Source organism: Tursiops truncatus, chromosome 20 (assembly GCF_011762595.2).
Source record: "Tursiops truncatus isolate mTurTru1 chromosome 20, mTurTru1.mat.Y, whole genome shotgun sequence".
NCBI lineage: Eukaryota > Metazoa > Chordata > Mammalia > Artiodactyla > Delphinidae > Tursiops > Tursiops truncatus.
The window spans coordinates 42,815,484-42,840,899 of NC_047053.1; the positions used below are offsets into that span (position 1 = coordinate 42,815,484).

The 25,416-nt window shown below is 38.5% G+C and overlaps 1 protein-coding gene across 14 annotated transcripts in view; it reads left to right on the top strand.

The window, feature by feature from the left end:
- Positions 1-25,416, top strand: part of TLK2 (tousled like kinase 2) — a 100,825-nt gene that overhangs the window by 9,242 nt on the left and 66,167 nt on the right. The window lies entirely within an intron of this gene.

The following is a 25,416-nucleotide window of genomic DNA, read 5'->3' on the forward strand; positions in this document are numbered from 1 at the left end:
ATTATTATTGCATCTGTTTTATAGTTACGTTCTTTTTGCCTAACCTACATGTTCACCTATGTGTTTACCACTTTCTTTGTCATTCATTCCTTTTCACATCTCTGCTCTTCTATCTGGAATATTTTTTCTTTTGCCTGAAATATATCCTTTGGAATTTCTCTAGTGTGGGTCTACCAGTGATTGTCTTTCCATTTTGTCTGCTTTAAAATGTCTGTTTTTGGTTTTATTCTTGAATGGTGGTATTTTTGCTAGGTTTAAAGTTCTAAGTTTGTTGTTATTTTCTTTCAGTACATTGTTTACTATTGTCCACTGACTTCCATTATACTCTTTTTATTTTTAGTCTCACTGCCATTCTGTTGAAGGTAATCTCTCTTTTCTTTGTCCATTTTCGAGCTTTTCTCTTTGACTTTGATCTTCTGCACTATAATGTAGGGATGAGAGATATGTCTAGATTGGATTACTTTTTTTCTTTATTATTTTCCTGAGCTTTATTTACATCTGAATATTTTTGGGGAACCTGAGAATACACTTAAATAGATTTTAGTTTTTAGAGCAGTTTTAGGCTCACAGCAAAATTGAGTGGAAGGTACAGAGATTTCCCAGATACCTCCTGGCCCTGCACATTTGTTACAACTGATGAACCTATATTGACATATTATCACCCAAAGTCCATAGTGTACATTAGGGTTCACTCTTGGTGTTGTACATTCTGTGGGTTTGGTCAAATGTACAATGATATATATTTGTTATACTATCATACAGAGTAGTTTTACTGCCCTAAAATCCTCTGTGCTCCAGCTGTTCATCCCTCCCTCCCCTAACCCTAGGCAACTACTGATCTTCTTACTGTCTCCATAGTTTTGTCTTTTCTGGCATGTCATGTAGTTGGAATCATACCGTATGTAGCCTTTTCAGATTGGCTTCTTTTACTTAGTAATACTCATTTAAGTTTTCTCTGTGTCTTGTCATGGGTTGTTACCTCTTTTTAAAAAAATTTTTTTTTAAAGCACTGAATAGTATTTCATTGTCTGGATGTACCACAGTTTATTTATCTGTCCATTCACCTACTAAAGAATGTCTTGGTTGCTTCCAAATTTTAGCAGTTATGAATAAAGCTGCTATAAACATCTGTATGCAGATTTTTATGAATGGTTGGATTATTTTGATTTATTCTGCTTGGAATTTATTGGATTTCTTAAATCTGTGGGTTGCTGGTTTTCATCAGTTCTAGAATATTCTCAGCCGTTGTCTCTTCATATATTGCCTCTGCCTTCCACTCTGTCTTCTCTTTCTTGCATTCCATTTAAACATATGTTAGACCTTCTTACTGTATTTTCTCTGCCTCTTACCCTATCTTCTGGATTGCTGGTCTTTATTTCCCAGGGCTGAATTCTGAGTAGGTTGTTCTGAAATTTCCTTGCACTTTTGTATTTCTTCTGATACCTCCACTTCTTTATTTTCTCTTTAAATTTGTCTAATCTCCATAATTCTATCCATTGAGTTTTCATGAGGGCTGGTGTATTCCTAGGTGGCTGTTACCCTGAAAGGGTAGCCCTGTGCTCTTTGTTTAAAGTATAGGGTAGATTTCCCAGAATACCCTCATTGGGCAGGTCCTGGGCTTTGACTTTCTTCTTTCTCCACACACTCAGGCCTCCAAAAGTACAGCTAGCTCAGTTTCAAAGCTTTTTCTTTAGAATTAAATCAGCAAATGTCCTCAAATAGAAATACTGTTTTTTGAGTGCTGATCTTACCTTTCTGAATTCTTGTCTTACGGATTTTGGTGCAGTAATACCTTATTTCTCTTTTTCACAGTCAGTAATATAAATTTGGTTGACACTTAACAAAGTGTACATGAACTCTTGTGCCACAGTGGTTGGAGAATCCATATCCATATCTAGTTTTCCTCCTTGTGATTTTCACTTTTCATCTGCTTTCTTCCTTCCTATATGTGGTCAGTATTGTCATTACACCTGGCTGTTAGTCATTTATGTTACTTCTTATTTTCTGTTTACTTTTAGTTAAAGATTAAATTGAAGTATTTCTTAAATTTTTTTTTAAGGCAAGGAGAAAGAAAGCAAGTAAGGTTGTATTATCAATGATTTTTTTTAACGTTTTCTGAATGCTTTTAAGGCTTTATTTTTTACTTTATTTATCTTTAAATTTATTCATTTATTTTTGGCTGCGCTGGGTCTTCGTTGCTGTGGGCTTTCTCTCTACTTGCCGCGAGCAGGGGCTACTCTTGGTTGTGGTGTGCGGGCTTCTCATTGCGGTGGCTTCTCTTGTTGCAGAGCACGGGCTCTAGGCATGTGGGTTTCAGTAGTTGTGGCACACAGGCTCAGTAGTTGTGGCTCACAGGCTCTAGAGCGCAGGCTCAGTAGTTGTGGTACACAGGCTTAGTTGCTCCGCATCATGGGGGATCTTCCCGGACCAGGGATTGAACCCGTGTCCCCTGCATTGGCAGGCGGATTCTTAACCACTGTGCCATCAGGGAAGTCCTATCAATGATTTCTTATTTCAAACTTGAGTCTAGAGATGGTTTGGCTTGGTTAGTCTTGTTCTTCGTCTTTACCTTGTCTGGGTCTCAAATTGCTAGGTACCTCTTTTGTTTTCAGTGCTAATGTTTATAAAGTTACATCCTAAAGATGTTTCTAATAAATAGTTTTAAACAAGATCTGTTGCAGTGTTTTTTGTTTTTTTTTTTTGCTAGGTCCCTCTTGATGGTAGGTTTCACTTGGTCCTAACTACTACTGTGTGTAATGGGATGGATTAGTTTAGAATCTGCTTCCTAGTATGTTAGCCATGTTTAAACACTTCTTAGGCTGTTCTTTTTGACGTTTTACAGTCCAGTTTCCCTTTTTCCCTAATCCAGAAAGAGACTTGGCTTTTTCTAGTCCCAAATTTACCTTGTTTAGACTTTAGTCATATTTAAAAAAAAAAAAATCATTCCTGGAGTATTTGATGACTTTGCCCTGCAGAAGGATTGCCCTTCCCATCTCTCTGTTCTTTTTGGTTCATTTGAGGCTAGGCTTTGAGTTAGTGTGGCGCCGCAAAGTTTCTGTTGTAGGGTCATTTGTCCTAGCACCTCCTTGCCCGCTGGTCAGCTTTTTTTGCCCTTAGAGGCTTTCTTGGGGAATCTTGTTTCATAATTTGGACTGCTCTTGCTTTCTACCCAAGGAACACTCCTTTGCAGGTTAGAGCAGTCTGAAAGATCTGGAGTACTAGTAAAAGCTCTTCTTCTCATTTCGTTGATTAGTTTTGCCTGTTTTCCAAGGTTCTCACGACTAAGTCAGGCTCTTTGCTTTCTTCCCACTTTTCATACACTAGTTTTGTAGAATCTTATCTTTACTGTTTAACAATAGAACATAGTTATACTGTATTAGCCATCAGATACAAGCAGTATCATTCCCCTCACAGATATACCTTGTGCTGAGGAATGTTCACAGTCAAATGCTCACAGTAAGAGAATTTTGTTTTTTTGTTTGTTTTTTTACTTTTTGGCTGCACCGTGCGGCATGTGGGATCTTAGTTCCCCAACCAGGGATCGAACCCTTCCCCCCTGCAGTGGAAGCAGGGAGTCTTAACTGCTGGACCGCCAGGGAAGTCCCTGGTTCAGTTTTTGATAATTTTAGAGACCTAATTGGTAATTTCCTGTGCAATTTGGAATACAGAGCTAAGAATGGAATTTCGTTTTAGTCATATCTTACTCTTTTAACTTAACCTCCCTCTCCCCCCTTTTAACTGCATATACTGCAAAGTGTACTGGAATAGGAATAATCTAGCTTTGGTTCTGGTACCTTCTAAGAAGTTAATTAACTGTATGACTTGGAAGTCAGTTCAATTCTGGGTACTTCCAGTTTAAGAAAATTATTTTTGATGATCTGCACCAAAAGAGGGAGCCATATTTGAGAAAGGGGAAAGCAAAACTAAAAAATTCCATTTAGACATTAATCCTATCAAAGAACGAGTAGTGGCGTTAAAATACAAAACCCTCAGGAACAAAGGCTAGAAAAAAATCTTGCCAAAATCCTTTCCTTATTAACCCTTTCATTATGTGTATATAGACTTCTGGGAATTTGGATTGCAAATACCAAAGGAACAAGAAAAGCACTTTGTTCTGCCCGTTAAGTATACTGTGAGACAGTGGCAAGGAAGATAGAGGTGGAGTGTTTTTCTAAAAGTATTCGTTAAAAATGGGTGATAGGTCTGTTTCCTAATTCTAACTAGATGAGAGAGATAAAGAAAGAGGTTGGTCATCAAACTTCACTCTTTTTTTTTTTAAACTGAAGTATAGTTGATTTACGATGTTGTGTTAGTCTCTTTTGTACAGCAAAGTGATTCAGTTATCTATCTATCTGTATATTCTTTTTCATATTCTTTTCCATCATGGTTTATTACAGGATATTGAATATAGTTGCCTATGCTATACAATAAGACCTTCTTTATCCATTCTATATATAATAGTTTGCATCTTTTAATCCCAGACTCCCAGGCCAACCGTCCCCTGCCTCCCCTCCCCCTTGGCAGCCACAAGTCTGTTCTCTATGTATGTGAGTCTGTTTCTTTTTCGTAGGTAAGTTTATTTGTGCCATATTTTATTATTTATTTATTTATTTATTTATTTTTCGGTACGCGGGCCTCTCACTGTTGTGGCCTCTCCCGTTGCGGAGCATAGGCTCCGGGCGCGCAGGCCCAGCGGCCATGGCTCACGGGCCCAACCACTCCGCGGCATGCGGCATCCCCCCGGACCGGGGCACGAACCCGTGTCCCCTGCATTGGCAGGCGGACTCTCAACCACTGCGCCACCAGGGAAGCCCCATTCTAAGCATTTTTGAGTGTACAGTGCATTCACTTTGTTGTACAACCATCACCACCGTCCCTCTCAAGAACTTTTTCATCTTGCAAAAATGAAACTGTACTCATTAAACAATAAATCCACGTTTATGCCTCCCCTTAGTCCCTGGCAACCACCATTCTACTTTGTTTCCATGAATTTGACTACTCTAGAAATGTCATATAAGTGGACTCATACGGTGTTTGTCTCTTTGTGACTGGCTTATTTTACTTAGCATAATATTCTCAAGGTTCATCCGTGTTGTAGCATGTGTCGGAATTTCCTTTCTTTTCAAGGCTGAATAATATTATATGTACCACATTTTATTTATCCATGTATCTGTCAGTGGTCACTTGGGTTGCTTCTGTGTTTTGGCTACTGTGAGTAATGCTACTATGAACATGAGTGTACAGGTATCTGTTCGAGTCCCTGCTTTCAGTTATTTTGGGTGTATATGCAGAAGTGGGATGATTGGATTTTATTAAACTCACTCTTTTGTTGAAGCTTGACCTCCTCTCATCCCGTATCGTTGACAAAGTGCAGTCAGAAAATGGTGATTGTTTTTCTTTTAGTCCACATTTAGCAAAAGCCCTAGAAGTCTTGAAAATTTTGTTAGCATCTGCACAACTAGTAATACTACTCAAATGGCAGTTATTTTTGCAAACGGTATTATTGGCCCAGGATGTTGACAAAGTAAGTAACTTGGTGAGTTACATAGCATTGTTGAGCATCTTTTCACGTATGTCTTTGGAGAAATGTCTATTTCAACGCCTTTTTTTATTTTTATTTTTTTTATTTTTATTTTTTGCGGTACGCGGGCCTCTCACTGTTGCGGCCTCTCCCGTTGCGGAGCACAGGCTCCAGACGCGCAGGCTCAGCGGCCATGGCTCACGGGCCCAGCCGCCCCGCGGCATGTGGGATCTTCCCGGCCCGGGGCATGAACCCGCGTCCCCTGCATCGGCAGGCGGACTCTCAACCACTGTGCCACCAGGGAAGCCCTCAACGCCTTTTATTTTAACCAAAGCATAGTTTAGTTTTAAAATGATAACAGTAAGTGGCTATCCAAATCTGCTGTACTAGAATTTTTTTTTTTTTTTTTTTTTGCGGTACGCAGGCCTCTCACTGTTGCGGCCTCTCCCGTTGCAGAGCACAGGCTCCGGACGCGCAGGCTCAGCGGCCATGGCTCACGAGCCCAGCTGCTCCGTGGCATGTGGAATCTTCCCGGACTGGGGCACGAACCCGTGTCCCCTGCATCAGCAGGTGGACTCTCAACCACTGCGCCACCAGGGAATCCCTAGAATTTTATTTTAACCAGTATTACCTCAAGTATTAAGTCCTGTGAAGACTGTTAATGTTGCCTACATAAAGATAACAAGGTGATGGTATCTATTGTAATAGATGTGACCCGCGTGACTGATAACTTTGCTTTTATAAAGAGTAAGTATGTGACTTTTATCACATAGTCTGCTGCCAGGGTTCATGTTGATTTAATTTCTGTTTTGTCTGTCTCCAGAGGAATACTAAGGATTAATTGTGGAATTAAAATGTAATCTGAAGGGCCGGTTAATCTCAGGAGATGGTGCCTGTAGTTCAGGATATACTCTGTTATATTAACTAACTTCAGCAGGCAGATTTAATGTTCAAATTTGGCAGAAGCTACTAGCATCAAGCCAAAACTAACTTGTCCAATCTCCATTATATTAACAATTGACTAGCTAGAATCAAGGCACAAAATATTCCATCAGCTTCTAATGAAAAGCCGTTTGACCTGCTGTGTGATAATCTGGATGAGATGAAGGAGAAGAAATATAATAGCTATATTGAAATTTTAGTGCCCAAATTTTTCAGCAGTTGAGTTCAGCTAACTCTTACTGAGTTTGTACTATGTATAGGTGTTACAGAGGATTAAAAAAAATCAACCAGGTGCACTGCATACTCTTGAGGCACTTATAATCAGGCAGGCATGGACCCATATGTCTATGGCACACAGCTGATGGTGGATATGGAGATGTGAAGGTATTACGAACCTAAAAGAAGGGAGCACAAGTACATATGTATATTCACTCCCCTCCGTTAAAAACAGTATGGAGATGTGAAGTTATTATGAGCCTAAAAGGAGAGAGCGTAGTAATTAATTTGCTCGGGGGTCAGATTGTGGAAGGATGAGACTTTTTGTTTCACAGTAAGATCACTATAGCTAAACAACCTAAGGAAAATTCTGATAAAATATTATTATGAATAAGTCACAGAATGATAGTGTAGAATAGCTTGGTTTTATTTTTTTTTAATGTTTATTTATTTATTTGCCTGCACCTGGTCTTAGTTGCAGCACATGGGGTCTTCGCTGCCGCGTGCGGGATCTTTAGTTGCAGTGCGAGAACTCTTAGTTGTGGCATGTGGGATCTAGTTCCCTGACCAGGGATCGAACCCGGGCCCCCTGCATTGGGAGTGTGGAGTCTTAGCCACTGGACCACCAGGGAAGTCCCCTAGAATAGCTTGGTTTTTTTTTTTTTTTTTTTTTTTTTTAGAATAGCTTGGTTTTAAAGCTTAGCAAAACTGCTTAGGGCCTAGGCAGAGTTTTTTTTTAAGAATTAATTTTGATTAGGTGATATATTTACATAGTACCAAATGCAGAAGATCTCAAAGATACACAATGAAACATCTCTGCTATGCTTTTCCTTTTTTTTTTTTTTTTGGCCACACCATGCGGCATGTGGGATCTTAGTTCCCCTACCAGGGATCGAACCTGTGCCCCCTGCATTGAGAGCATGGAGTCTTGACCACTTGACTGCTAGGGAAGTCCCTGCTACGCTTTTCCTATGTCCGTCTGGTTCCCTTCCCTGGAGACAACTATTAGCAGTTTCTTGTATTTTATTTGTGTGTGTATATATCATATGTATCATACATGACAATGTATACATTATATATGTGTGTGCGTGTGCAAATACATATGTATATTCACCCCTCCGTTTTTTAAAAATACAAAGACAAGTATGTTACATACAATATTATTGTGTATTTTCCTTTTCGTGTTTAAAATATTTTTTATATTAGAATAATAGAAATTGTTTTATATTAGTACACACAGAGCTTCCTTGGCTTTTTTTCCCCAAGGCTGTTTAATATTCCATTGTGCAGCTGAACCATAATTTAACCAATTTCCTGTGGATGGACACTTAGATGGACAACACTGTTTTATTGACATAAGCAGTGCTATAGTGAATAGCTTTGTAATACACAGTGTCATTTCACACATGTTTACTGGATAAATCCCTAGAAGTGGAATTGGTGGATCAAAGGATATGAGCATTTGTAATTTTGGTAGTTATAGCCATATTCCTTTCCATAGAGAAGAGGAATATAACTGTATTCCTCCATCAGTGAATGAGAACATTTGTTTCCCCATAGTTGAGTATGTTAAGGGAGTTAGTTAAGGGAGTCTGTGGACAGATGCTAGTGTTCCTGAACCTTGTAAAATGATAGGTAAAAATTTGTATGTGTGTATTTATGGCTGTGTCTTTTTCTGGGGGGACAGGTCCACAGTTTTCACTACATTCTTAAAAAGTTCAGTGATTCAGAATAGGGTTAAAGGAGTTTCCTATGGCACAGTGGTTAAGAATCCACCTGCCAGTGCAAGGGACACGGGTTCGAACCCTGGTCTGGGAAGATCCCACATGCCACGGAGCAACTAAGTCCATGCGCCACAACTACTGAGCCTGTGCTCTAGAGCCCACGAGCCACAACTACTGAAGCCCGTGCGCCACAACTACTGAAGCCCGTGCACCACAACTACCTAAGCCTGTGCGCCTAGAGCCCGTGCTCTGCAACGAAGAGTAGCCCTCACTCGCTGCAACTAGAGAAAGCCCGCGTGCAGCAACAAAGACCCAACACAGCCAAAAATAAAAAAATAAATAAAATTAAATCTTTAAAAAAAAATAGGGTTAAAAACCACTATCTGGCAGTTAGTTGTTTCAAATTAGAACATATCGCTTTGAATCGTATTTCTCTTTTACAGACTATTTGAGCAGAAGCATGTAAGTAATTATTAGAGATGTTGTGTGGAAAGTTATTGTGTAGGAGAATGGACTAAATCTAATTCCCAATCTTTTATTATTCTTCCCTTCACTCCCTTGGGAGGCCATGTTTTAAAAGGCCTGTTTTCTATTAAACTGAATTTATTAAGCAATACCTTATTTCCCCAGTTTTATTAATTAGAGCTTTAGAGCAGTATGAGGTGAGTTTTACTACATAGAGTTAATCCTTTCATCTATACTGAGTTGATGAAATTTTAGCTAAAGTCAAGTCAGTTTATCATTTTAAATAGGCTGTGTAGGTGAAAAATAGTTCAGGACCCCCACTGTTATCTTTAGGACTTATTAGAGATCTAAGGAACAAATCTCTACACCAGATAATCTCCAAGGCCCGTTTGAGTTCTGTGTCAGCAGTACATATTCTGAGGTTTTTTGTTTTGTTTCTTTTTTTTGCGGTACGCGGGCCTCTCACTGTTGTGACCTCTCCCGTTCCGGACGCGCAGGCTCAGCGGCCATGGCTCACGGGCGCAGCCGCTCTGCGGCATGTGGGATCCTCCCGGACCGGGCACAAACCCGCGTCCCCTGCATCGGCAGGCGGACTCCCAACCACTGCGCCACCAGGGAAGCCCAATTCTGAGGTTTTGATGAGGACCATATTAAGTTCTAATACAAGTACTATTACAAATAAACTCTCACCATAACAGATTCCATAGGGCTTTCATATTTTGGAATAATTTGGAATTAATCTGTAATTACAGTATGCATATTATTGAAAGTCACAATTCTGTTAAGTCCTGGAGAAAAAAACAGGAGCTATCTAAAATGAATTAGAAAGTTAAAAGATTTAATTTATTTAGAGCTAGTTGGTGGTGTTATGTAAAGCCCTCTCTTTTTTGATGCTATATTATTATTTGGTGGCTTGTTTTGAAAGGGGATTTTTCTAGGGATGATTTAGAATATTTCATGTGGGGAAAAGTGAGGTGAATCTGTATGCCATACTAGATACTGGAGCAAAAGTTAAAAGGTCTTGCCTGTTAATAGCACTCAATTAGGACAATTTTTTAAAAAATTGTTACATATTCTGGAATAGAACCTGAGGAGCTGTTTGTTATACAGAATTATTTGTTGTAGATAACTTATTTTATCTAGTTCTCCAAAGTTTTATTTATTTCTGAATAGAAATTTAGAACAAAATTTTTGTTATAGGCTATCCTTATAGAACTTTTTATAGTGACATTTGTTATAATGGGAATCTGCTTTTACTAACAAAACTTTGATTACAATGAATTTTTTTCTTTTTATTGGAGTATAGTTGATTTTCAATGTTGTGTTTCATGAGTACAGCAAAGTGAATCAGTTATACATATACATATATCTACTCTTTTTTTAGATTCTTTTCCCATAGATTATTTGGAGGTTGGTTATGATAAGTTAAATGTGCATACCACTAAGAAAATAACAAAACAGAGATAATAGCTAATGATCTCTTAGTGGAGATAAAATGGAATACTTGAAAAAATATGTATCTCAGTTCTAAAGAAGGATGGGGAGGAGGAAAAGAAACAAAAGATAGGAAAAGAAAGTAACATAGTAGGTTTAAACACAGATAATTAATTTGTAAATGGTCTAGCACTCCAATTAAGAGTGTCAGGTTAGATCATTGTTATGCGATCCAACTATGTGCTGTCTACAAGAAACCCACCTTATTTTTAACCTGTATCTTTGTATTTAAAAGGATGGAAAAAGATACTGTATAAACACTAAGTATAAAAAGATTGGCGTGCCTATAGTTGTATTAGACAAAGGAGACTTGAGAACAAGGAAAATATTACAAGGGGTAATGAAGGGCATTTCATAATGAAAAAAGGATCAATCCGTTGAGAAGACTCAGCAGTTGTAAATGTTATGCATCCAATAACAGAGCAAAGCAAAAACTGACAGTTGAAAGGAGCAGTAGACGAATCCACAGCTTTAGTTGGAAATTGCAGTATTCTCTCTCAATAACTGATAGAACAAGCAGGCAAAAAAATCAGCAAGGATGTAAAAGATTTGGACAATACTGTCAGTGAACTGTACCTAATTGACATTTATAGAACACTATACCCACATGCTTTTCAGGCGCACATGGAACATTTACCAAAATGGACTATATCCTGGGCTATAAAACTTGTTTCAACAAACTTAAAAGGATTAAAACTATATAGAGAGTATTCCGACTACAACAAAATTAAATAAGAAATCAAAAAGAAAAAGATACCTGGAAAATCTCCAAATATTTGCAAGTTAAATAACATACTTTTAAATAAACTTTAGATCAAAGAAGAATTCACAAGGGAAATTAGAAAATCTTTTGAGCTGAGTGAAAATGAAACATAGTCTATCAAAATTTGTGGTATGCAGCTAAAGCAGTGCTTTAGAAGGAAACAGTTTCAAAAGAAACATCTAAAATCAATGACCCAAGCTTCCCCCTTAAGAAGTTAGAAAAAGAGCAAACTAAGTAGGAGAGAAATAGAGTTGAAATAAATGAAATAGAAAGCAACTCTGAATAACCCTATAATAACCCTATATGGATTTGTAATTAAAAGCCTTTCCACAAAGAAAAGTCCAGGCCCACATGGCTTTATTGGTGAATTCTATCAAGCATTTAAGGAAGAAATAACAAATTTTTCACAAATTTCAGAAAACACTTATGAGACCAGCATTACCTTGATACCAAACCAGGTAAAGACATTATGAAAAAAGAGAACCATAGCTCAGTATCCCTCATGAATATATATGCAAAAATCATTAACAAAATATTAGTAAATTGAATCTAGCTCTCTATGTATCCTATATGTATGATAACACATCATGACCAATTGGGTTTAATACCAGTTGCAAGGTAGATTGAACATTAAAAGTCAATGTAATCTACCTTATTGATAAAATAAAGGTGAAAAGCTAAATGATCTTGTAATAGATGCATAAGAAGCACTTGAACAGAGTTCAGCACTAATTTGTGATAAAAGCTCTCAGCTGGCTAGGAATAGAAGGGAACTTCCTCAATCTGATAAAAGACGTCTATTAAAAACCTGCAATGAACCTCATACTTAAATGGTGAAAGATTGAGTGCATTCAACCTAATGTCCAGAACATGTCAAGGATATCTGTTCTCACAGCTTCAATTCAGCATGTTCTGAAGGTCCTAGCCAGACGCATTAAGGCAAGTAAAATGAATAAGCTTATAGATTGGAAGGAAAAGTAAAACTATGTTTATTTTTTAGATGTCTTATATTGCTTTGGCCAGAAAGTTCCTTCGGTATTTAAGTAAAAATAAAAGACACATTTTTCATTTTCACCAAGAACTTTGTTGAACAACGTATTCACTGTTTTGTTCTACTACCTTCTGCCATTTTTCAGGCAACTTCATAATTCCATCTTCCCAAAACTTTCTCTTTTTGAGCAAAGAACTGTTCCATGTGCATTTTACAATCTTCCAGGGAATTGAAATTTTTTCCATTAAGAGAATTTTGTAAAGACTGAAATAAATGGAAATCCAAAGGTGCAATGTCTGGTGAATACGGCGGATGAATCAGAACCATCCAGCCAAGCTGTAACGGTTTTTGCCTGGCCATCAAAGAAACATATAGTCTTGCATTATCCTGATGGAAGATTATGCATTTTCTGTTGACTAATTCCAGACACTTTTCGTCGAGTGCTGTTTTCACTTGGTCTAATTGAGAGCAGTACTTGTTGGAATTAATCGTTTGGTTTTCCAGAAGGAGCTCATATACAACTCCCTTCCAATCCCACTATATACACAACATCACATTCTTTGGATGAAGACCGGTCTTTGGTGTGGTTGGTGATGGTTCATTTCGCCTGCTCCACGATATCTTCTGTTCCACATTATTGTACAGTATCCAGTTTTCATTGCCTGTCACAATTTGTTTTAAAAGCGGAACCTTTTTGTTACGTTTAATTAGAGAATTGCATTCAGAAATATAGTCAAGAGAGTTTTTTTCGCTTAGCTTATGTGGAACCCAAACATCAAAGTGAGTAACATAACCAGGCTGGTGCAAATGATTTTCAGTGCTTGATTTGGATATTTTGAGTATGTCGGCTATCTCCCGCGTGGTAAAACTCTGATTGTTCTCAATTAATGTCTCGATTTGATCGCTATCAACTTCAACTGGTGTACCCAACCGTGGAGCATCGTCCAGCGAGAAATCTCCAGCATAAAACTTCGCAAACCACTTTTGACACGTTTGATCAGTCACAGCACCTTCTCCATACACTGCACAAATCGTTTTTTGCGTTTCAGTTGCATTTTTACCTTTCTTGAAATAATAAAGCATAATATGCTGAAAATGTTGCTTTTTTTCCTTCCATCTTCAATATTAAAATGGCTGCACAAAAATTCACCAATTTTGATGTTTTTTTAAAATGCACACTGATATGACAGCTGTCACAATACAGTCTAACAAAATTGTTTCGAATGAAGTTAAAGACAACTAAGTGCCACTAGAGCCATCTTAGGGAAAAAGTCGAACGAACTTTTTGGCCAGCCCAACAGATGACATGATTATGCATGTAGAAAGTTCTGAGTAATTGGTGTAAAAAAAAGCTACTAGAATTTAAGTTTAGCTAGGCTACAAGTTCAATTTCTGAAATACATCAATTGTATTTATGTAAACTTGCAATGTACAATTGGCAATTGAAATTTGAAAAGCAATACAATTTACAATAGCATCAAATAGTGTAAATATAAAAACATTCCCCAAGAACAGAAGGGTGAGAATATTTCTTAAGAGTTCCTTGTAATAAAAGTTTCTTTGTATTCCCACTTCATTAATGAGGACATTGAGGTACAAATGATTAAAGAACATCGTTTGTTTATGAGCACACCTTCGTTAAATACCTGTTATGTAATAGATACTGTGCTAGGGACATAGTATATAGTAGTGAGTAGAAGATTATCCCTTCACTCATGGAGTTTATAATCTAGTGGAGATTGCAGGGAGAAATAGATTGAGGGTGCTGCGTTCCCAGCCTTGGTTTAGCATTTTTTATTTAGATCAGTGGTTCAAAGCCATTACCTTTTAGTTAGATTTTAAATATTGTGACTTGTTGAATAATCTGGCCTCTATGCGGGCAAACTATTTTATTGTAATATATGCCTGACAGTTTATAGAGTGCTTAAAACTGGTTAGCTTGGTTGTTTAAAGTTTCATGTTAAGGATGGTCCACGCATATCTTCCCATACTCCCATTGAGCACCAATTTTATTTCAGACAGTATTTTATCCACCTCCCCAATATATAGTATTATTTAATTCTTGCAATATCCCTAGGGTGGGTGGTTTTTCCTTTTTTTATCACAGATGAGAAGACCAGAGTTCATAGAGCTTAAGTGATTTGCCTAGTTTCATTCAGTGGTTCAGTGATTCAGTCCCACACCTACCTGACTTTAAACTGTCGGTACCAGCTATTCTCATTTTTCTATTGGTCACAACCCTGGGCCATCCCATTCTTGCCCATTCAGGAAATGCGAGTAAGTGAGATAAATTTTTATAGTGCTAAGTTTGAATCTTCCTTTTTTTTTTTTAGAGAAAAACTTTTATTTATTTATTTATTTTGGCTGTGTTGGGCCTTCGTTGCTGCGCTCGGACTTTCTCTAGTTGCGGTGAGTGGGGGCTGCTCTTCATTGTGGTGCACGGGCTTCTCATTGTGGTGGCTTCTCTTGTTGTGGAGCATGGGCTCTAGGTGCACGGGCTTCAGTAGTTGTGGCACGTGGACTCAGTAGTTGTGGTGCACGGGCTCTAGAACCCAGGCTCAGTAGTTGTGGTGCACGGGCTTAGTTGCTTCGCTGCATGTGGGATCTTCCCGGACCAGGGCTCGAACCCAAGTCCCCTGCATTGGCAGGTGGATTCTTAACCACTATGCCACCAGGGAAGCCCTGCAGTTTTAGTTTTGTTATACTGTTTCCTGTAGGAGAGGGCAGTGGGTTTGTTTCTTACAGATTAATTAATGATCTCTTCAGAACAGTAAAAACCAGGAACCTTAAACTTACTGGTCATCGAACTTTCTTTAGGGTTATGTATCCCTTGGATATTTTAATTCTGATTATGATTTTCTTTCTTATGAAAGATTATGCTGATCTTTTAATTTTTGTTCTTATGACCATTTCTTCTGTGTTATCTTTACTGTGAATGTGCCCCATGATTTTGTACATAGCTTCCCTTTTCTATCTGTAAATATTAAATTTGTAGTTTTTAATCAATAAAGGAGAGGTTTTTTTTGTTTGTTTTTCAGCATAAGGAGTAAGGTTAAAGGCTAAATTGTAAGCTTTATTATAAGCTATAAAGTCCATATGACTTGCTTTTATGTGAATTGAAGTCATACTCCTTTCCCTTAGGATTAGTTTTTTTAAATGATTAATTTTCAGTTGTATAAGGAATGCATGCATACTTTTATAATAATGAGAACTGTAATTGTTCAGAAAACTTTGGTATGTATCCACCTAGATTTTTAAAATACTGTACTTATCCACTTGCATACATATTTACCCGTAGAAAACATACAGTACTGATTTCTCTGTGACTTTTACAAACATTATTGTTATTATTATTGTTCTGAACTTATCATTATTGTTCTGAACTTACTTTTCACACAGCAGATGATTTTGAGATCTACCATAAAGAAGTTGTTAAATGTAGACCTAGTTTGGATCACTGTTTGAATAATCATCCCGTAAACACATTTGTAGAATGGTGTTTTGTCACTTACTTAAAGAAATATTAGATAAGGGATTAGAAAATTAGAAGGAGAAAACGTAGCCTGATCCTTTCCATAGATGATCAGGAAGCTCTGGAGGGCAGGATTATGTTTGATGCTCTTCTGTATCCGCCACAGTAGCAGTACAGTCCCATGGTTGTAAGTCCTTCCTGTATTGAGCAAGAGTGCACTGATTTTTAATTTTTTTAATTTTTTTAAATTTTTGGCTGCGCAGGCTTTCTCTAGTTGCGGCGAGCGAGGGCTACTCTTCTTTGCGATGCGCGGGCTTCTCATTGCGGTGGCTTCTCTTGTTGCGGAGCACGGGCTCTAGGTGTGCGGGCTTCAGTAATTGTGGCTCGCGGGCTATAGAGCGCAGGCTCAGTAGTTGTGGCGCACGGGCTTAGTTGCTCCGTGGCATGTGGGATATTCCCGGACCAGGGCTCGAACCCGTGTCCCCTGCATATTGGCAGGCGCATTCTTAACCACTGCACCACCAGGGAAGCCCGAGTGCACTGATTTTTAAGTTTTATTAAGATGTAATTCACACAACATACAGTTTACTCAATTAAGGTATACAATTCAATGGCTCCAAGTGTATTTATAGAAATGTGAAACCATTACCACAATCAATTTTGGAACATTTTCCTCACCTCAAAAACCAAAACCAAAACCACAAAACCTTACCCCTTAGCTTTCACCCTCAAAATCCCTCTCTCTCTCAGCTCTAGGCAACCATTAGTCTACTTTTTGTCTCGATAGATTTTGCCTGCTCTGAAAATTTAATATAAATGGAATCATACAATATGTGGTCCTTTGTGATTGGCTTCTTTCACTTAGCATCACATTTAAAAGGTTTGTTCCTGTATCAGAACTTCATTTCTTTTTATTGCCAAATAATATTCCATTGTATGGATAGACCTCATTTTGTTTATTCACTCTTTCAGTTGATGGACGTTTGGGTTGTTTCCATTTTTTGGCTATTATGAATAATGTGCCATGAACATTCATGTACATGTTTTTGTGTGCACATATGTTTTCATTTCTCTTGGGTGTATTCCTAGGAGTGGAATTGCTGGGTCTTATGGTTAAGAGATAGTCCATTAAGGGATGAACATAATATAAAACTAAGAATCTGTCTATTTTTTTTAAGTCATTAGTTTAACCCTTTGAGGGACTGCCAGACTGTTTCTCAAAGTGGCTGTGCCATTTACCTCTCCACCAGCAGTATATGAGGGTTAAACTTTCTCCATATTCTTGCCAATGTCTGTCGTATTATCTGTCTTGTTGGTTATATGTGCCAGATCTTGAGTAAATATATAGACTTCCATAGGCAGATTTGTCCAGGAGAAAAAACAAAGGATTTCTTATTCTTACTGTTGGACTTGCTTGTCTGGAAATGGATGTTAATAAATTACATGGTTAGGATTCTGCCATTTATTTAGGACTGAAATACTACTAAAAATCATTAATATCAGTTAAGGATTTTCTTGACAATATACTGTAATATTTTGTTTGCTTGCCAAAACACAAAGTCATTTATTTAAAATCACCCCACTGATTTGACTCTGCTATGGGGTGAAAAGGTGGTGCTAACTAATGACTAAAAAAAGTACAGAGACCCCTAGTTTTAACCCATTAGGTCTAGTCTTTAATGGAGTATCTTTTTTTTTTTTTAATGGAATATCTTTTAACTACCTCAGGTAGTTTGACCCTGTTGTCAACTGTGCTCCTTTATACTTAAGTTTAACTTTTGTCTGCTGTTCTCAATCCCTTTTAAGATGCCAATTTAGTTCAAGGAGGAAATGAAGACTTTAGAAACTAAACAAATGTTGACATTTAAATTTTTACAAGAGTGAAAGATTAACCTTTGGCCTCCACTTCTACAAGGTTTTCTTAGTTCATATAGGCTTCATTCATGTGCTAAATGTTGGTTGTCAACATTCGTATTTTAACCTCAGTTTTCATAAGTTTATAACTCGTCCACAAGGTTTTCTTTAGGCTTGTTACTGACGTATTTTTAAGCCCCCCAAAAGTGCATTTAAGTATATTAAAAGTGTGTTTTGTTTTGGGGAGCCCTGCTTTTTTTTAAAACGAGAAACTTGACTCTTGTCTATTTTTTAAACTGTCCATTTGGTGTTTTACTTAAAAAAAATCATTAGCAGGAGACAGGGTAATCAGCTTAAATGTTAGCGTAGAAAATAGGGCTTTTACTGAGGAGTCTTAACTTATTATCAAACTTTGTTTAAAAAATTTTTTTTCTTTTATCTTTATTTAAAAAAATAAACTGTTGTGTTAAAGGCTGACTTTCAATAGATTGAAGATTAGGAATGAATCAATCTAGAGTTGGAAAATTAGAAAACAAAGAGGAAAATGGAGGAAGTAAATGGAATATAACAAAATTGAGGACTTAGAGAAAAAACGAAATGGATGCTGTTAGTTATGTGATTAATATGAAAATCTCAGTGAATTAGATAATTTCACTCAAAGATAGTAGAAATTAATGTTGACAAAAATAAGATGTAAAATCAGAATAGACTCCTATAACCAAGGAAAAATCAAGATTTTAAAGTTATTTCCTCCTCCTCCTCTTCCTCCTCCTCCTTTGAAGCAGTGCAAAAAAATTCACTCCCTGGTTACTGGTGATCTCTCCTAACCTTTCAAGAAGTAGATAATTCTCATGTTAAATAATAACATAGGGATAATAAACTCTGATAGCAAAACCTGACAGATATGAGGAAGTAAAAGTATAACCTAATTTCATTTATGAATATATAGATGTTTAAATTCAAGTAAAAACACTTGCGAATGGCTAATTATTTTGTTTCAGGGAGTTTATCCGAAGAATGTTGGACAAGTTCAGTATTTTAAAAATGTATTAATAGGACTTCCCTGGTGGCGTAGTGGTTAAGAATCCGCCTGTCAATGCAGGGGACACGGATTCAAGCCCTGGTCTGGGAGGATCCCACATGCCGTGGAGTAACTAAGCCCGTGTGCCACAACTACTGAGCCTGCGCTCTAGAGCCCGTGAGCCACAACTACTGAAGCCCGCGTTTCTAGAGCCCGTGCTCCACAACAAGAGAAGCCACCACAATGGGAAGCCTATGGACCGCAACAAAGAGTAGTCCCCGCTCGCCGCAACTAGAGAAAGCCCGCGTGCAGCAACGAAGACCCAATGCAACCTAAATAAATAAATAAATTTATTAAAAAATATATATGTAGCACTCACTTAAAAAATGTATTAATATATGTAGAGATGACTCTATATTAATATATCTAGAGTATAGTGCTACTGAATGGCTAGTAGCACGTATTTTGAAGCCAGGTAGCTTAGGTCTAGATCCTGGCTCTGCTTCTTGCCAGCTGTGTGATGTTGGAGAGTTCACTAAACTTCTCTTGTAGTTTCCTCATCTAATAATGAGACTACTGATAGCTATCATATAAGGTTGTCATTAGTTTGCTAGGGCTGCCATAACATAGACCGGGCGGCTTAAACAATGGAAATTTATTTTCTCACAGTTCTGGAGGGTGGAAGTTCAAGATCAGCATGTCAGTAGGATTGATTGCTTTTGAGGCTTTCTCTCCTTGGCTTGCAGATGACCACCTTCTCGCTGTGTCCTCATACGGTCTTTCCTCTGTGTGTGTGCATGTCTGGTGCCTCTGTGTCCTAATTTCCACTTTGTATAAGGACATCAGTCGTATTGGATTAGGGTCCACCCTAATGACACATTTTAGCTTAGTTACCTCTTCAAAGGCCCTGTCTACAAATACATTCTGAGGTTTTGGGGGTTAGGACTTCAACATATAAATTTGAGGAAGACACAGTTGAGCCCATTACAGGTTGTTAGGAGGATTAAATGTGCTAATATAGAATACCTGACCGTGTAGCAAGCACTACCTAAGTATTGTTTACCATTATCATTTCTTAACTATAGCAAGTAGTTATACCCCTTCTGTCCCAATGTAAGCACCTCATGTAATTATAGTACAATATTAAAATCAGGAAGTTGACATTGGTGAAATCCACAGAACTCATTCAGGTTTCATGTATACGCACATCATTTGTGTGTGTGTGTGTACATATACTTCTGTGAAATTTTATCACTTGTGTAGCTTATTGTATCCACCACCACAATCAAGATGCAGAACTGCTTCGACAAGACTCTCTCCTGCTACTCCTTTGACAATGTTGATTCTTCCAGTCTAAGAACATGCTATATCCTTTGTCTGTATGTCTATCTTCATGCCAGTGCCATACTGTTTTGATTACTGTAGCTTTGTAATAAGTGGAAATGGGAGACCTCCAACTCTAACTTTTATAAGATTATTTTGGCTCTTTGCAGTCTTATTACAGTTTTTAATGGTAAAGCACTAGAGGAGTCACCTTGAAAAAAGAAGAACAAAACAGTGTTCTTTATGGTGATTATTTATGTTTTATTCAAAGCAGTAAAATATGAAACAATAGATATAAGTTATGGAAAGGAATGTATAAGCTTATTATTTATAAATGCTATGATTTATATCTAGACAACAAACTCAAGAGGAACAAACTGTGAGATGATTAGAAAGAGTAACAGTTCAGTAAAGTGACTGGCTAAATGAAGTATATGAAAATTATATAATTCCTGAATGTCAGCAGTATCAGAACAATAGGAAAAATTGAATCCCAGTTATTTTAACTTGGGAGATGAAGACGAAGATGTCACAGTGGTGAATGGGAGTTAAACTTTGGTAACCCATAAGCTTTTATGCTTTTGGGGTTAATTTCCCCTGGGGGTAGTAATTGAGACCAAAGGCTTGAACTGGAACTGTATAAGGCTGGGAATTGGGAAGGGGTAAACCTGTCTATGAATTAAGACTAGTAAAACTGCCCACCAGTCCAGGACGTAGGATGGAAGTAAGCTGCCTAACTTTCGATTGTGGCTGTTAAAAGCCACAAGAAATGGAAACTACAATTTTGTGCGGAAATCCTGGGCAGGAAAGCTAATGTATAAATATGTTTGGAACTGATGAATGTTGTAGGGCACTGGCAGAGGTGACCATTAAACTTCTCTTGGGACTGACTGCTCCTTAACCCCTGAAATGTGGAGAACTCCCCCAAAGCTGAATATGAACTCACACAAAACTTACAATGCACCTTAGTAAAAAGATGCAACAAGTAGGAAAATTTACAATTGAAGGACTGATAATAATAGACTGGAACTTAATTATCTAGTATAGTCCATATTCAGTTTCTGCCTTTGTCCCAATGATGTCCTTTATTGGTTTTGCTTTGTTTTGCTATCCACAGTCAAATCAAGGATCATACATTGAATTTAGTCATGCCTTTTTATCCTCATCTAATTTAGCTTAGGTTTTTTCTGCCTTTTTTGTTTTTTAATGATAATGACATTTTTTTTTTTTTTTTTTTTTTTTTTTTTGCGGTACACGGGCCTCTCACTGTTGTGGCCTCTCCCGTTGTGGAGCACAGGCTCCGGACGCGCAGGCTCACGGGCCCAGCCACTCCATGGCATGTGGGATCTTCCCGGACCGGGGCACGAACCCATGTCCCCTGCATCGGCAGGCAGACTCTCAACCACTGTGCCACCAGGGAAGCCCGATAGTGACATTTTTGAAAGATAACATTGTTTGCCTAAAAGCCTTTGGTTAGCTCCCTTACTAGACAGTAAGCTGTTTTAGAACAGGGAATGTATGTCATTTATCCCTGCTAATTAAATTTAATCTAATGATTTTATAATAATTTGGGATGCTGTGCATCAGAAAAGGATGGTGAAAGGTAGGATTAAGTGATTCTTAATCCTTTTTTTCTTTTCGTTAGACACACATACCCAAGGAACCACAAGGATCCTTGCTTGTGCCTCTTGCATCGATATTTCAAACACTACAATGTACACCACTGTTATGCACACTTTACAGTTTATGTCATTATCAGTAATTGCTAATAAAAAAATAGGTTCTTCAGTTCTCTCTTGCCACAACTACTGAAGCCTGTGCACCTGGAGCCTGTGCTGCGCAACGGGAGAAGCCACTGCAGTGAGGAGCCCGTGTACCGCGGCGGGGAGTAGCCACCGCTCGCCGCGAATAGAGAAAAACCCACACACAGCAGCAAAGACCCAACGCAGCCAAAAATAAATGAAATAAGATAAATTTATATATATATATAAAGGAAATGGCAAGTGTGATGAATGAAGCCCGCCATTTCCTTTTGAAAATGAGGGATAGGGCTTCCCTGGTGGCGCAGTGGTTAAGAATCCACCTGCCAATGCAGGGGACACGGGTTCAAGCCCTGGTCTGGGAAGATCCCACATGCTGTGGAGCAGCTAAGTCCGTGCGCCACAACTGCTGAGCCTGCACTCTAGAGTCTGTGAGCCACAACTACTGAGCTTGTGTGCCACAACTACTGAAGCCCACATACCTAGAGCCCGTGCTCCGCTGCAATGAGAAGCCTGCGCACCGCAACGTAGAGCCTCCCCTGCTCCCCGCAACTAGAGAAAGCCCCGCACAAGCAACGAAGACCCAACGCAGCCAAAAATAAATAATTTATAAAAAAGAAAATGAGGGATAGTTGGTGGGTAAAGTGGATAGTTAAAATATAGTGTATGGGGCTTCCCTGGTGGCGCAGTGGTTGAGAGTCCGCCTGCCGATTCAGGGGACACGGGTTCGTGCCCCGGTCCGGGAAGATCCCACATGCCGCGGAGCGGCTGGGCCCGTGAGCCATGGCCACTGAGCCTGCGCGTCCGGAGCCTGTGCTCCGCGGTGGGGGAGGCCACAACAGTGAGAGGCCCGCATACCACACACAAAAAAATAAAAAATAAATAAAATAAATAAAAAAAATATAGTGTACGGTTTTATTATTATCCAAGGGGAGGGGAAATACTTCATAATGGTTACAATAAAGATAATTCACAAACGGAATATTTTAAGAATTTAGGCATAGAAAGATTCAATTTAAATTATTCTAGAATTCTTACGTGAATAAAGCTCTTTTTTTTTTCAATTAAAACATCATGGAACTCTTATTATATCTTTAAAGGAATAAGTCCTTTGTTGATTTATGTCACTGGGAATACATGATTTGATTTTATTTCTTATCCCTAGTTTCACTTTATTTTTTTTATTTGCAATTTCACAAGTATCTGTGAAGCCTTCTGGTATATTGTGTTGATTACAGTTTAAAAATAGTGCTTTAAGGACACAGTGAAAAGAAAACTTAATACACCCTTAAAGGAATGTAAATTATTTCTGACGCTAAGCCTAATAATTGTTGTTTTTTTAACAACCTTATTGAGATATAATTCATATTCCATACAATTCACCCATTTAAATTACACAATTCATTGGTTTTTAGTATATTCACAGATACGTACAACCATCAACACAGTTTTAGAATATTTTTATCCCCTCAAAAAGAAACCCCATACCCTTTAGCTATCACCCCCATGTTCTCCAACTCCTCCCCTAAGCAACTACTGTTTACATTCTGTTTGTCTTAGATTTCCCTATTCTGGATTTTCACATGAGTAGTCATTTGATATGTGGTCTGTTGTGACTGGCTTCTTTTACTCAGCAAAATGTTTTCAAGGTTTGTTTATATTGTAGCATATATCATTGCTTGATTCCTTTTTATGGTCAAGTAATATTCCATTGTATGAATATACCATATTTTGTGTATCCATTTATTAGTTGATGGATATCTGGATTGTTTCCACCTTTTGGCTTTTGTGAGTAATGCTGCTGTAAAGATTTGTGTCCAGGTTTGTGTGTGTACATGTTTTTATTTCTTTTCAGTATGTACCTAGGAGTAGCATTCCGGGTCATATGTAACTCTGTGTTTAATTGTTTGAGGAACTGCCCGACAGTTTTTGAAAGCACCTGCACTATTTTACATTCCTACCAGCAGTGTGTGAGGTGTGAGGGTTCCAGTTTCTCCACATTCTTGCCAGCACTTCTTGTTGTCTTTTTTGAATCTAGCCATCCTAGTAAGTGTGAAGTGGTACCCCATTTTGGTTTTGATTTGTTTCCCCATTGGCTAATGATGTTGAGCTTCTATTCATGTGCTTATTGGCCATTTGTATCTCATCTTTGGAGAAATGTCTGTTTAGACCTTTTGCCCAGTTTAAATTGGGTTATCTGTGTTTATTTCTGAATTGTAAGAGTTCTTTATACAGCATACAAGTACCTTATCAGATGTGTGATTTGCAAATATCTTCTTTCGTGGGTTTTCTTCGGTGATAGTGTCTTTTCAACCATAAACGTTTTTAATTTTGAAAAAGTCCAGTTTATCTTTTTTTTACTTTTGTTGTTGGCACTTTTAGTGTCATATCTAAGAATTCTTTGCCCAGTTTGAGGTCATGAAGATTTACCCCTATTTTTTTTTTTAAGGGAACTTTTTGGTTGCATTGGATCTTCATTGTTGCACGGGCTTTCTTTAGTGTGGTGAGTGGGGGCTACTCTTCGTTGCGGTGCATGGGCTTCTCATTGCAGTGGATTCTCTTGTTGCAGAGCACGGGCTCTAGGCGTGCGGGCTTCAGTAGTTGTGGCACGCAGGCTCAGTAGTTGTGGCCTGCGGGCTCTAGAGCACAGGCTCAGTAGTTGTGGCGCACGGGCTTAGTTGCTCTGCGGCATGTGGGATCTTCCTGGACCAGGGCTTGAACCCGTGTCTCCTGCGTTGGCAGGTGGATTCTTAACCACTGCGCCACCAGGGAAGTCCCTTTTCCTCTACTTCTTTAGTTACTGTTTCCTTTGGTTCCATGAACATATTTAGGATGGCTATTTTGAAATATTTTTCTGTTAAATCCAGCATCTGGTCATTCTCACCAGCAGTTTCTTTTGCCTGCTTTTTTTTTCTTTTCCTGGTATATGGGTCGTACTTGTTTGTTTCTTTGCATGCCTCATGATTTTTTGTTGGAAATTGGTCATTTTAGATGATACGTTGTAGCACCTCTGCGTACTGATTTCTCATCCTGTTCTTTGGGGCCTTGATATTGTTGCTTGTTTATTTGTTTAGTGACTGGCTGGATTATTTTAGTGAAGTCTGTTCTACCACCCATCCCCCCAGAGCTAAGCCTCTTGGTACTCCTCAGGGAGGCTTGGCTCTAGGCAAGCCTGCAGGTGCCCTGTGGTGACTGGTACTCAGGAGGACTCTTTTCCTGACCAACCCAGCTGTTAAACTACACTAGTTGTCCAGATTGCTCTCTTGTTTTCAACAGTGCCCTGAGGCATACATTCCTCTACAAACTACAAACTAATCCAATCAAATTGGGGCTCCTTGGAAGGAAAAGTTCCTGAGGTCAATGTTTGCTATTTGCTCTGACCCCAGGGAGGTCTCCTCCCTGGTGTCTTATTCCTTGATTCTCTCCTGCAAACTAGCTGACCTACAGTCTAGACTGTATCTTCATTACACGAATCTCTTTCCGCTTGCCTTTTACCAAAACCTCCCTTAGATTTAAACTTGTCCACACTGTTGGGAATGAAGTCAGGTCCTTTGGGAAAAGATTTGGTACTACATGTTCCAGCTTTTTCCCCCTGGCAAAATATCCAAGCCAGGGTTCTGGAGCTGGGGGTGGGGACAGTGAGTAATACTTTTCTGTGAGTGACATTCAGGCTGTAGGAACTGAGTGCCAGGAGGTAGAATGTGGAGATGTGGCACCACAGCAGCTTGTCTCTCCTGGTGTTGAACCACTGTCTCACGAGCTGAGCGAGAGGGCTGTTGGGGTCCCAGTATTCTCAGTTGACCATGCCTAAGGCAGAGCCTCTGTTCCACAAGTCGGTGTTGGGCAGAAGGGAGCCTCCTGTCTTTGATG